Here is a 9,097-nt window from a genome sequence, read left to right as displayed (position 1 = left end):
AATATATGTATATATACATATGTATGTGGCAACAATTAATGAAAACTAGAGGCCACGGATTTTAGGGAAAACAAGGAGGGATATGTGGGAAGGCTTGGAGGAAGAAAGAGAAGGGGAAATGGTGTGATTATATTAAAATCTCAAAAAATAAAAGATATAACTTTTCTCCTTTGTTAAAAATAGATGGTTTTCATGTAATATATTCTGACTACCGTTTCTCCTTCCCCTTATTCCTCACAGTTCCTCCCCACCTCTCCTCCCATCTGGTTCTTCAGCATTTCTGTCTCTCCTTAGAAAATGAACAGACATCTAAGGAATATTAAAATAGAATAAGACAAAGCAATAACTAACAAATCAGAATAGAATGAGACAACCAATCAATATAAGAGCCAAGGAAAAAGCACAAGGAACACATATAGATGCAGATACATACACATTTGCACACACAGGAAACCACAAAACTGGAGGCCATGAAATCTATGCAACAGACAAGTGCGATTTTAAAAAAAAACAGAAAGCTCCCTGTGGAAGTTTCTACGTAATTGGCTCCCACAATCTCATGGGGAATGGCAGTATAGAAGATATGCCTTTGCTGGGGAAAGTAGGTAACTGCAGTGACAGGCTTTGAGGTTTCCTATGCTCAGGACACTGTTCAGTGTCTCAGTCAACTTCCTGCGGCCTGCAAGATGCAGCTCTCACTGCTCCTTCTTTATCATGTCTGCCTGCAAGCCGCCCTGCTTCCAGCCATGATGATAATGGACTGAAGCTCTGAAGCTGTAAGCAAGCAGCCCAATTAAATGTTTCACTCTATAAGAGTTGCTATGGTCATGTCTCTTCATAGGAATAGGTACCCTAAGACATTCCCTAACAACATTATGTGACAAAGAACCTCCAAAGACGCCATTGGGTTGGTTTTCTGTTGATTATCTATTACTGGGATCCCCTAAGAGTGGATTGTTTTCCCAGTGAGACTCCCTTGGAGAGACCTAAATTATCCTTTATAACTATTTATCAGTCAGAGGTAGAGTCTCTGTCAGAGATGAGGGTGCTTTTCCGCTTCTTCTTTCAGGATCCCATTTGGTTCCGTGAAGGCTCTGTGCATGCTGCTTCAGTGTCTGAGCTTGTATGTGCACCAGTCCTGTGTCTAGAAGGCCTTGACTCTCCAGTGTCCTTAGTTCTCTCTGGATCTTATGTGCTTCTGTCTCCTCTTCTATAGAGTTCCCTGAGCCCCAAGGAGGGTGATTTGATGAATACATCCCTTTTGGGGATGAGAGTTCCAAGGCCTCTCACTCTCTGCGTAATGTCAGGCTGTGGGTCTCTGTATTTGCTTTCATCTGCTGCAATAGGAGGCTTCTCTGATGATGGCTGAACGAGACATTGATCTATGAGCATAGTAGAATGTCACAAGGATTTGTTGTATAGCTGTGTTCCTTTAGCAGAACAGGGGTATTTGGTTTCTTCCTAGGTACCCGGCCCATAGAGTTTCGGGCTCTTGGCCACCCAAGTAGCAGCATCTCATGGTTGCATCTCATGTAGTGGATCTTAACCCGAGCACATGTTGGCTGGCGACTCCATCAGCTCTGGGCCACTCTTGCACCAGTGTATTCTGCAGGCAGGACATTATTATAAATCACTGAGTTTGTAGCTGGGTGTTTGTCTTTCTCCTTTGACAGCATCAAGAGTATCTTTCAGTCCATAGGGATGAAGGTTCAATGTAGGCACCAGCTCGACTTCTCCATGTTCAATGAGCTGTGTGTGTGTGTGTGTGTGTGTGTGTGTGTGTGTCTTCAGCAATGGGGTCTTACTGTTATTTTGTGGAGAGTCCTCTGATAGCCTTGACTATATCCTGGGTTGTTTAGGGGATCCTATGGGATCCTCTTGGCCAAGAACTCAATCAGGTGTAACCCATTCCTGGTACTGGAAGCTTTATTTGGTAACAGGAGATATCCACTTAGGGCTTTGCCTCCCTTGCTATTTGGCAATTTCGTTTAGATCATCTTCATATATGTATATATATCAGGAATCTTCTACTATACCAGGTTTCCATATGACCCTTCACTTGACCCTTAGTTTTAGCCGTCTCTTCCTGTATTCCCCCCCTCATCTCTTTCCCTTCCCCATCCCTGTTTGATCCTCCCATTCCAGTGCCCCCTTGTCCATCCAGAACTACCTAATCTGTTTCCTTTCCTAGGGAGATCTACCCTCCCCGCACCACCATACCCAGCCCCTAACTTCCTTCCTGATCTCAGGGGTCGTGTGGATTGTTGCTTGCTTATCAATGACTTAACAGCTAACATACACATATATGCTAATGCATACTATATTTATCTTTCTGGGTCTGAGTTACCTCACTCGGGATGATTTTTTTCTAATTCTATCCATTTACCTGTGAGTTTTATGATTTCATTTTTTAATGACTGGGTACTATTTCATTGTGTAAGTATGTCACATTTTCTTTGTCCACTAATCAGTTAGTGAATATCTATATTGTTTACAATTTCTAGTTATTATGAATAGAGCATCAATGAACATGTTTGAGCATGTATCTTTGTGGTAGAATGAAATGTCTTTTGGGTATATGTGAAGAGTAATATAGCTGGATATATTTTTTAACTTCAATTTATTTTTTAATTTCATTTTACATTCCACCCACAGTTTTCTTCCACCTCCTCTCCCACCACCTTCATCTCTCTTCCAATCCTCCCCTACATCCACTCTTCCCAACAGGTAACAACTCCCATGGGAAGTCAACAAAGCCTGGCACATTAAGTTAGGGGAGGAACAAGGCCCTCCCTTCTGTATTAAAGCTGAACAAGGCATCGCACCATAAATAATAGACTCCCAAAAGCCAGTTCATTGAGCATATATCCAGTCACAAAACAAATCTCAACAGATACAAAAAAAATTGAAATAACCCCCGATGCCTTATCAGATCACCATGGCTTAAAGTTAGAATTCAACAACAATACTAATTGCAGAAAGCCCACAAACTCATGGAAACTAAACAATGCTCAACTGAATCATCACTGGATCAAGGAAGAAATAAAGAAATTAAAAACTTCCTAGAATTCAATGAAAATTAAGGTACAACATAACTAAAAAACTCACACAGGAGAAGTAGATGCCAGGAAATCATCAAATTGAGGGCTGAAACCAATAAAATAGAAACAACGAGAACAACGCAAAGAATCAATGAAATAAAGAGTTGGTTCTTCAAGAAAATCAACAATATAAACAAACTCTTATCCAAACTAATCAAAAGGTAGAGAGAGAACATCCAAATTATCAAAATAAGGCATGAAAAAGGAAACATAGCAACATACACTGAGAAAATCCAGAGTATCATCGGGTGATATTTCAAAACCCTGAACTCCACAAAATTGGAAAATATAAAAGAAATTGGATGCTTTCTGGATAGGTTTCATATAAAAAATTAAATCAAGACCTGATAAACAATGTAAATAGACTTATAAGCACTAAGGAAATAGAAGCAGTCATTAAAAGTCTTCCAAACAAAAGAAGCCCAGGACCAAATGCCTTCAGCACAGAATTCTACCAGAATTTCAAAGAAGAGCTAATTCCAATACTCCTCTAAGTATTCCACACAGTAGAAACAGAAGAAACATTGCCAAACTCCTTTTTATAAGGCTACAGTTACCATGATACCCAAACCACACAAAGATACAGCAAAGAAAAAGAACTATAGACCAATCTCTCTCAAGAACATCGATGCAAAATACTCAATAAAATACTGGCAAACTGAATCCAAGACCATATCAGAAATATCATCCATCATGATCAAATAGGGTTCATCCCAGAGATGCAGGGATGGTTCAACATATGAAAATCTATCAATGCTATCCACCATATTAACGGACTAAAAGGAAAAAAAAAAAAAAACATATGATAGTGATGTCCCACCCAGTCCCACAGTCGTTCAGTCCCAAAGAAACACAGAGGTCTACATTAATTATAAACTTGTTGGTCTATTAGCTCAGGCTTCTTATTAACTCTTTCTTACATCGTACATTAACCCATTATTCTTGTCTGTGCTAGCCACATGGCTCGATACCTTATATCAGTGAGGACCTCTCATCTTGCTTCCTCTGTGGCTGGGTGATGACTGCAGACTGACTCTTTCCTCTTCCCAGAATTCTCCTGTTCTCATCACTCTGCCTACTCTTCCTGCCTGGTTGTCCTACCTACACTTCCTGCCCAGTTACTGGCCAACACCCTTTTATGATAAAGGTCTTGGAAACAGCAGGAAAAGGAATGAATCTAACATAATAAAGGCAATATACAGCAAGCCGACAGGCAGCATCAAATTAAATGATTAAAAACTCAACGTGATTCCACTAAAATCAGAAACAAGACAAGGCTATACATTCTCCCTATATATAGTCAATAAAGTACTTGTAATTCTAGCCAAAGTAATAAGACAACACAAGGAGATCAAGGGGATACAAATTGTAAAGGAAGAAGTCAAACTATCACGATTTTCAGATGAGACGATAGTATACATAAATGACCCCAGAAACTCTACCCGGGAACTCCTATAACTGATAAACACCTTCAGTGATGTGGAGAAGGCAAGATTAACTCAAAACAATCCTATATACAGATGAAAAATGGGTTGAGAAAGAAGTCAGAGAAACATCCCCCTTTACAATAGCCACAAATATAAAATACCTTGGGGTAACTCTAATCAAACAAGGGAAAGACCTGTATGATGAGAACTTAAAGTTTCTAAAGAAAGAAATTGAAGAAGATATCAGAAAAATAGAATTTGATGTGAGATTTGAGCTTTAGCCTTGCTTCTTTTGTATATATGGGTGCTCTTGTACTTGGCTCCTAGATTTTCAGAATTGAGATTATATCTTGATGGCTTTTTCCTGTGATGAGTATGAAATGTCCTTTTCCATCTCTTTTGACTAATTTTAGTTTGAAGTCTATTTTGTTAGATATTAGGATAACTACACCTGCTTGTTTCTTAGGTCCATTTGATTGGAAAGTCTTTTCCCAACCCTTTACTCTGAGTAAATATTTGTCTTTGAGGTTGAGGTATGTTTCTTGTATGCAGCAGAAGGATGAATCCTACTTTTGCATCCATTTTATATCCTAGTTGAGTTCATTAATATTAAGTTATATTAATGACCAGTGATTACTAATTCCTGTTAGTTTTTGGTGGTGGTTGTATGTTTTAGGAATTGCTTCTTTAGAAGTTGTTGGATTATCCATTGCCTGTGTTTAAAAGGGACCAGCTAACTTCCTTGGGTTGGAGTTTCCCTTCTAGGGCTTTCTGTAGATTTATAAGTAGGTATTGTTTAAATCTGGTTTTGTCATCAAATATCTTGTTTTCTCCCTCTTGGTGATTGGATTTTTTGTTGGGTATAGTAGTCTGGGTTGGTGTCCATGGCCTCTGCATAATGTCCACACACAGAATATCAGCATCTTGATCCAAGCCCTCCAGTCTCCAGCACAGTGACCCAATAACTGTTAAAGCCACTTGTGTGTGCTACCTCACTGTGACAGCCCTACAAAGCAAATACAGTTGCTCCCCCCCCCATGTCCAATCTGCAGGATTTCTACTATGCCAAGACGTCCCATGATGCACTGCGAAAGAAGCCTTGCTACAAGTTAGCAGTCATGCCTCACAATAAGTTTGTCACGTTCTATTTCTCTCCTCCAGACAAATTTCTGCCGAGTTTTACATTATTGCTGACTCCAAGTTAAGTTAATAAAGTTTAGAAAATACATAAAGCCTGTGCTGTGGTTTTAGCTCAGAAGCAAATGTCATTCCTGGAGAGGAGCTGATTGCACCGGTTGGTGTGTATAGATGCAACATTGACTCTTTCTATGCTCCGGCACAATGGTGGCAACTTCTCTGGATTGATGCATTAATGTGTTAACCTCAGTGGGAATCCTGCTATCCTCTCTTCAGTGTGCTATCACTTGGCTATAAAATCACAGTGCTCATCAGTGGAGCTGAGCTCAAACCCAGCAGATCTAGATTCTGTGCCCACAGACCCAACTTCATAGTCTTCTCCTTTTGATTTGTGTGACGTGAATTAAACTGGTGTCCTGTGTGTACACGTGGGCAATTGACTGTATCGGCCAGAAGAGGGCGCTGTGTCCACTGGACCTGGGCTTGGAAGGTGCTGTGACATGCCTAATGAGCATCTGAGACTGCTGTTAACCAGGGGAGGCTCTCTCTGGCTCCTCTTCACTTCCACACAGGTGTTTTCCGAGAGCCTCTCCCCTCCACAGACCTGCTCCATGGGAGAATAAAGTTGGGGCCTTCAGCTATCCCTCAGACTCTGCGGCCTGCCTTCGCATGGGTCTGGTACCATTTTGAAAGCCTATTTCCTTTATTCCATTGTCTAGCATCTTGGTATAATAAAAATCCCTTTACTGCTTGTTTCCAAACTTTCGAGCTCTAGAACACAGTCAGTTTTCTATCTTCATCTTGTATATGAATTTTCCCATAGAAGATCCATGCCAGAGACAAGCTTGCAGATTTTACTCAGTATGACGTAGAGAGCTGAAGTCTGTGTCCCCTATAGGCGTCTTTCAGAAACAAATTTGGCTGCTTCAAGGAACAGAACTCTCCAAACCAGAATCACTTTCCAGTTCCGGGGTCAACTCACTCTTAAGTCCTGGAGCAAACCCTTCAGGGAGAGCGGTAAGATCAAGTTCAGCTGAACATCCTCTGCCTGAAAGAAGGGTTACTGATTTTAGTGCTACGCTCCGCGTGACTTTTGTTGTTTCCTCTCTCATCTCCTCCGTCCTTCTTAGGAATGGAACCATGAAGATCTCCTTCCTAGAGCAGCCATTCCTGCTGACATGCTCAGGGCAATGGCAAGGTGCCAAATGGTTTCTTGTTCCACTCTTTATTCCTTTATTCATCAGAACAGGGCACCCACAAAGGCATCCATTTACCTACAGCTGATGGCAGCGCAACCTCTTTCTGACTCCGCTCGGTTAAAAAGATTTGTGCAGGAGAACCTGAAAGCGGTCTTTATGGGTGGTGACAAACACACACCCTTTCGGACATTTTATCCGGCAATCTTAGCATGGGGCAGCTTAAACAGAGCAGGGCCCCACGGCAGGGCCCCATGGCCTGGCCCCATCGTCAATTGCCTTTTCCTGAGAGGGGGAGAAGCAGGCTTCCCGCCTGGATCCGGCTCCGTACAAGGGTGTTGGCTCGTCCTAAGCAGATGGTGGGTTTATGACTTCAGTATGCTGTATATTTCTTAATAGACAAATATTTGCATTGGACCAGAGTAAATAATGTGGAAGAAAGAAAAAAAAAAAAAAAAAAAAAAAAACTCCCTGAGCTAAGCTTTCAAAGAATGCCTGAAGTGTAGGACAGCTCAGCATTCAGAGGCCTGAAGGAAGTGAGTGAACGAGCCCCAAACCCTGCCCTTCCTGTTGCTTAGACCTAAAACCTGTCCTGACGGATAAAAGCAAACATTTGGAAGGCACAAACATAGAGAGGTGTGTTTGAGAATCAATGTGTTTCCTCCATTCAGAGAGATCTGAAAAACTGGACAGTAGAAGCATCTTGGTGCTAAAAAAAGAAAATATGTAAGTTACACTACCAGCTGTACCCACAAATGTGTCCTGTTGGGTTTCTTTCTCTTCATACTTCCTGCTGTTGCTTTCAATGGTAGGACAGTGCTCACTTTTCCCCTGGATATGAATACGCTGCTCAGGAAACTTGAGTAAACTGTTTAGCGGCTTTACGAGAATTTCGGTTTCCCCTTACACGTTTAGAGCACGGGTGTGTGGGCCTGTCTTTCCTGGCTCGAATTTTCTTGTTTTTTTTCCCCGTGCACCTGGTAAGAAGGGTGGGTGCCTGCACTTGACCCAGCTTCTCTGTTAACAAGTTGCCCACTGCGGGGCTGTGAAACGTGAATGTCAGCGCATGCGCGGAGTTGTGGGTAACTACGCCACGCGTGGGTGAGGGGACACCACAGGAGACAGAGGGACTTATTAAAATAGCAGCAAAAGGAAAGCAATATTTAGTCCCTGGAATAAAAACGCATTTCATAGACTCAGGGGTGGTTCTTATTCCTCTAAGACACTTTGACTTCGGAAAACTGATGGGTTTGAACACATTTAAGATACTCTCCAAAAAGGAAGTCGCTTGAATTATAAACTCATCCAGCAAGGCTGGAAATTTAAATTTAAGGTAGAAGACAATTAGATTCATCTGAGCTTCACTGGATGGGAAATTTCTTAAGAGTGGGATAAGAAACGCAATTTCCGCAGTGCTCCTTGTTCTCCCAGCAAGGAGGTCCTGAGAAGCACAAGAATTGGGGTTTTTTAATTCAAGAATGGCCTCAGATGACTGATACTGGGACAAGAGTTTCGGAAGTCTCAAAGAAAAGGAAATGTGGGGATTTGTGGAAGAAGGTGGGACCCAGAGTAAATTAGGTATGGCAACTACGGAGAGAAACTAACGGATGCACATATCCCCACAAAGGTATGCGGCTCACCCCACGTCCTGCAGCACCTTCAAGAGAAGAAGGAACGTGCGCAGCAGCTAGGTTGCGGGCTGGACCGTGGATGCCCGTTAGTGTTCTTTGAGACATGCAAAAAATAAAATGAGAAGGTTTTAAATCTCCTTTGTGGAAAGGGGAGCTAGGGTACCTGAGTGCTGTGAATTAGAATCAGTCCTTTGCTCGGCTATCTTGCTTAATTATGATTGGACATCCACAAAATTTTGTCTTCAATGTATAGATACGAAAACATAAAGAGAAAGTGTGGTTAACTTATTTTACAAGACCCTTCTAATAGCTTAGATTTCTATCATCCCCAAATAAACTGACTGATACACCACCCCGCCACACCGCCACCCCCCACCCCCACCACCTTTACCCCCACCTCACTCAACTGGTCAGAATTTCAGAGTTAAAGCCTCTTCTCAACATGTATGCATGTACCATGTGTGCCTGCATGCATGCATGAATGTGTACGTGCCATGATGGATAGGTGGAAGTCAGAGAACAGCCTGCAGGAGCTGGTTCTCTTCTGTGAGGTGTGTAGTTCTGGGGATTGAACTCAGCTCATCAGACTTGGTGGCAAGGGCCGT

Source organism: Chionomys nivalis, chromosome 10, assembly GCF_950005125.1.
Source record: "Chionomys nivalis chromosome 10, mChiNiv1.1, whole genome shotgun sequence".
Lineage (NCBI taxonomy): Eukaryota > Metazoa > Chordata > Mammalia > Rodentia > Cricetidae > Chionomys > Chionomys nivalis.
Note: the sequence above shows the minus strand (reverse complement) of the source record.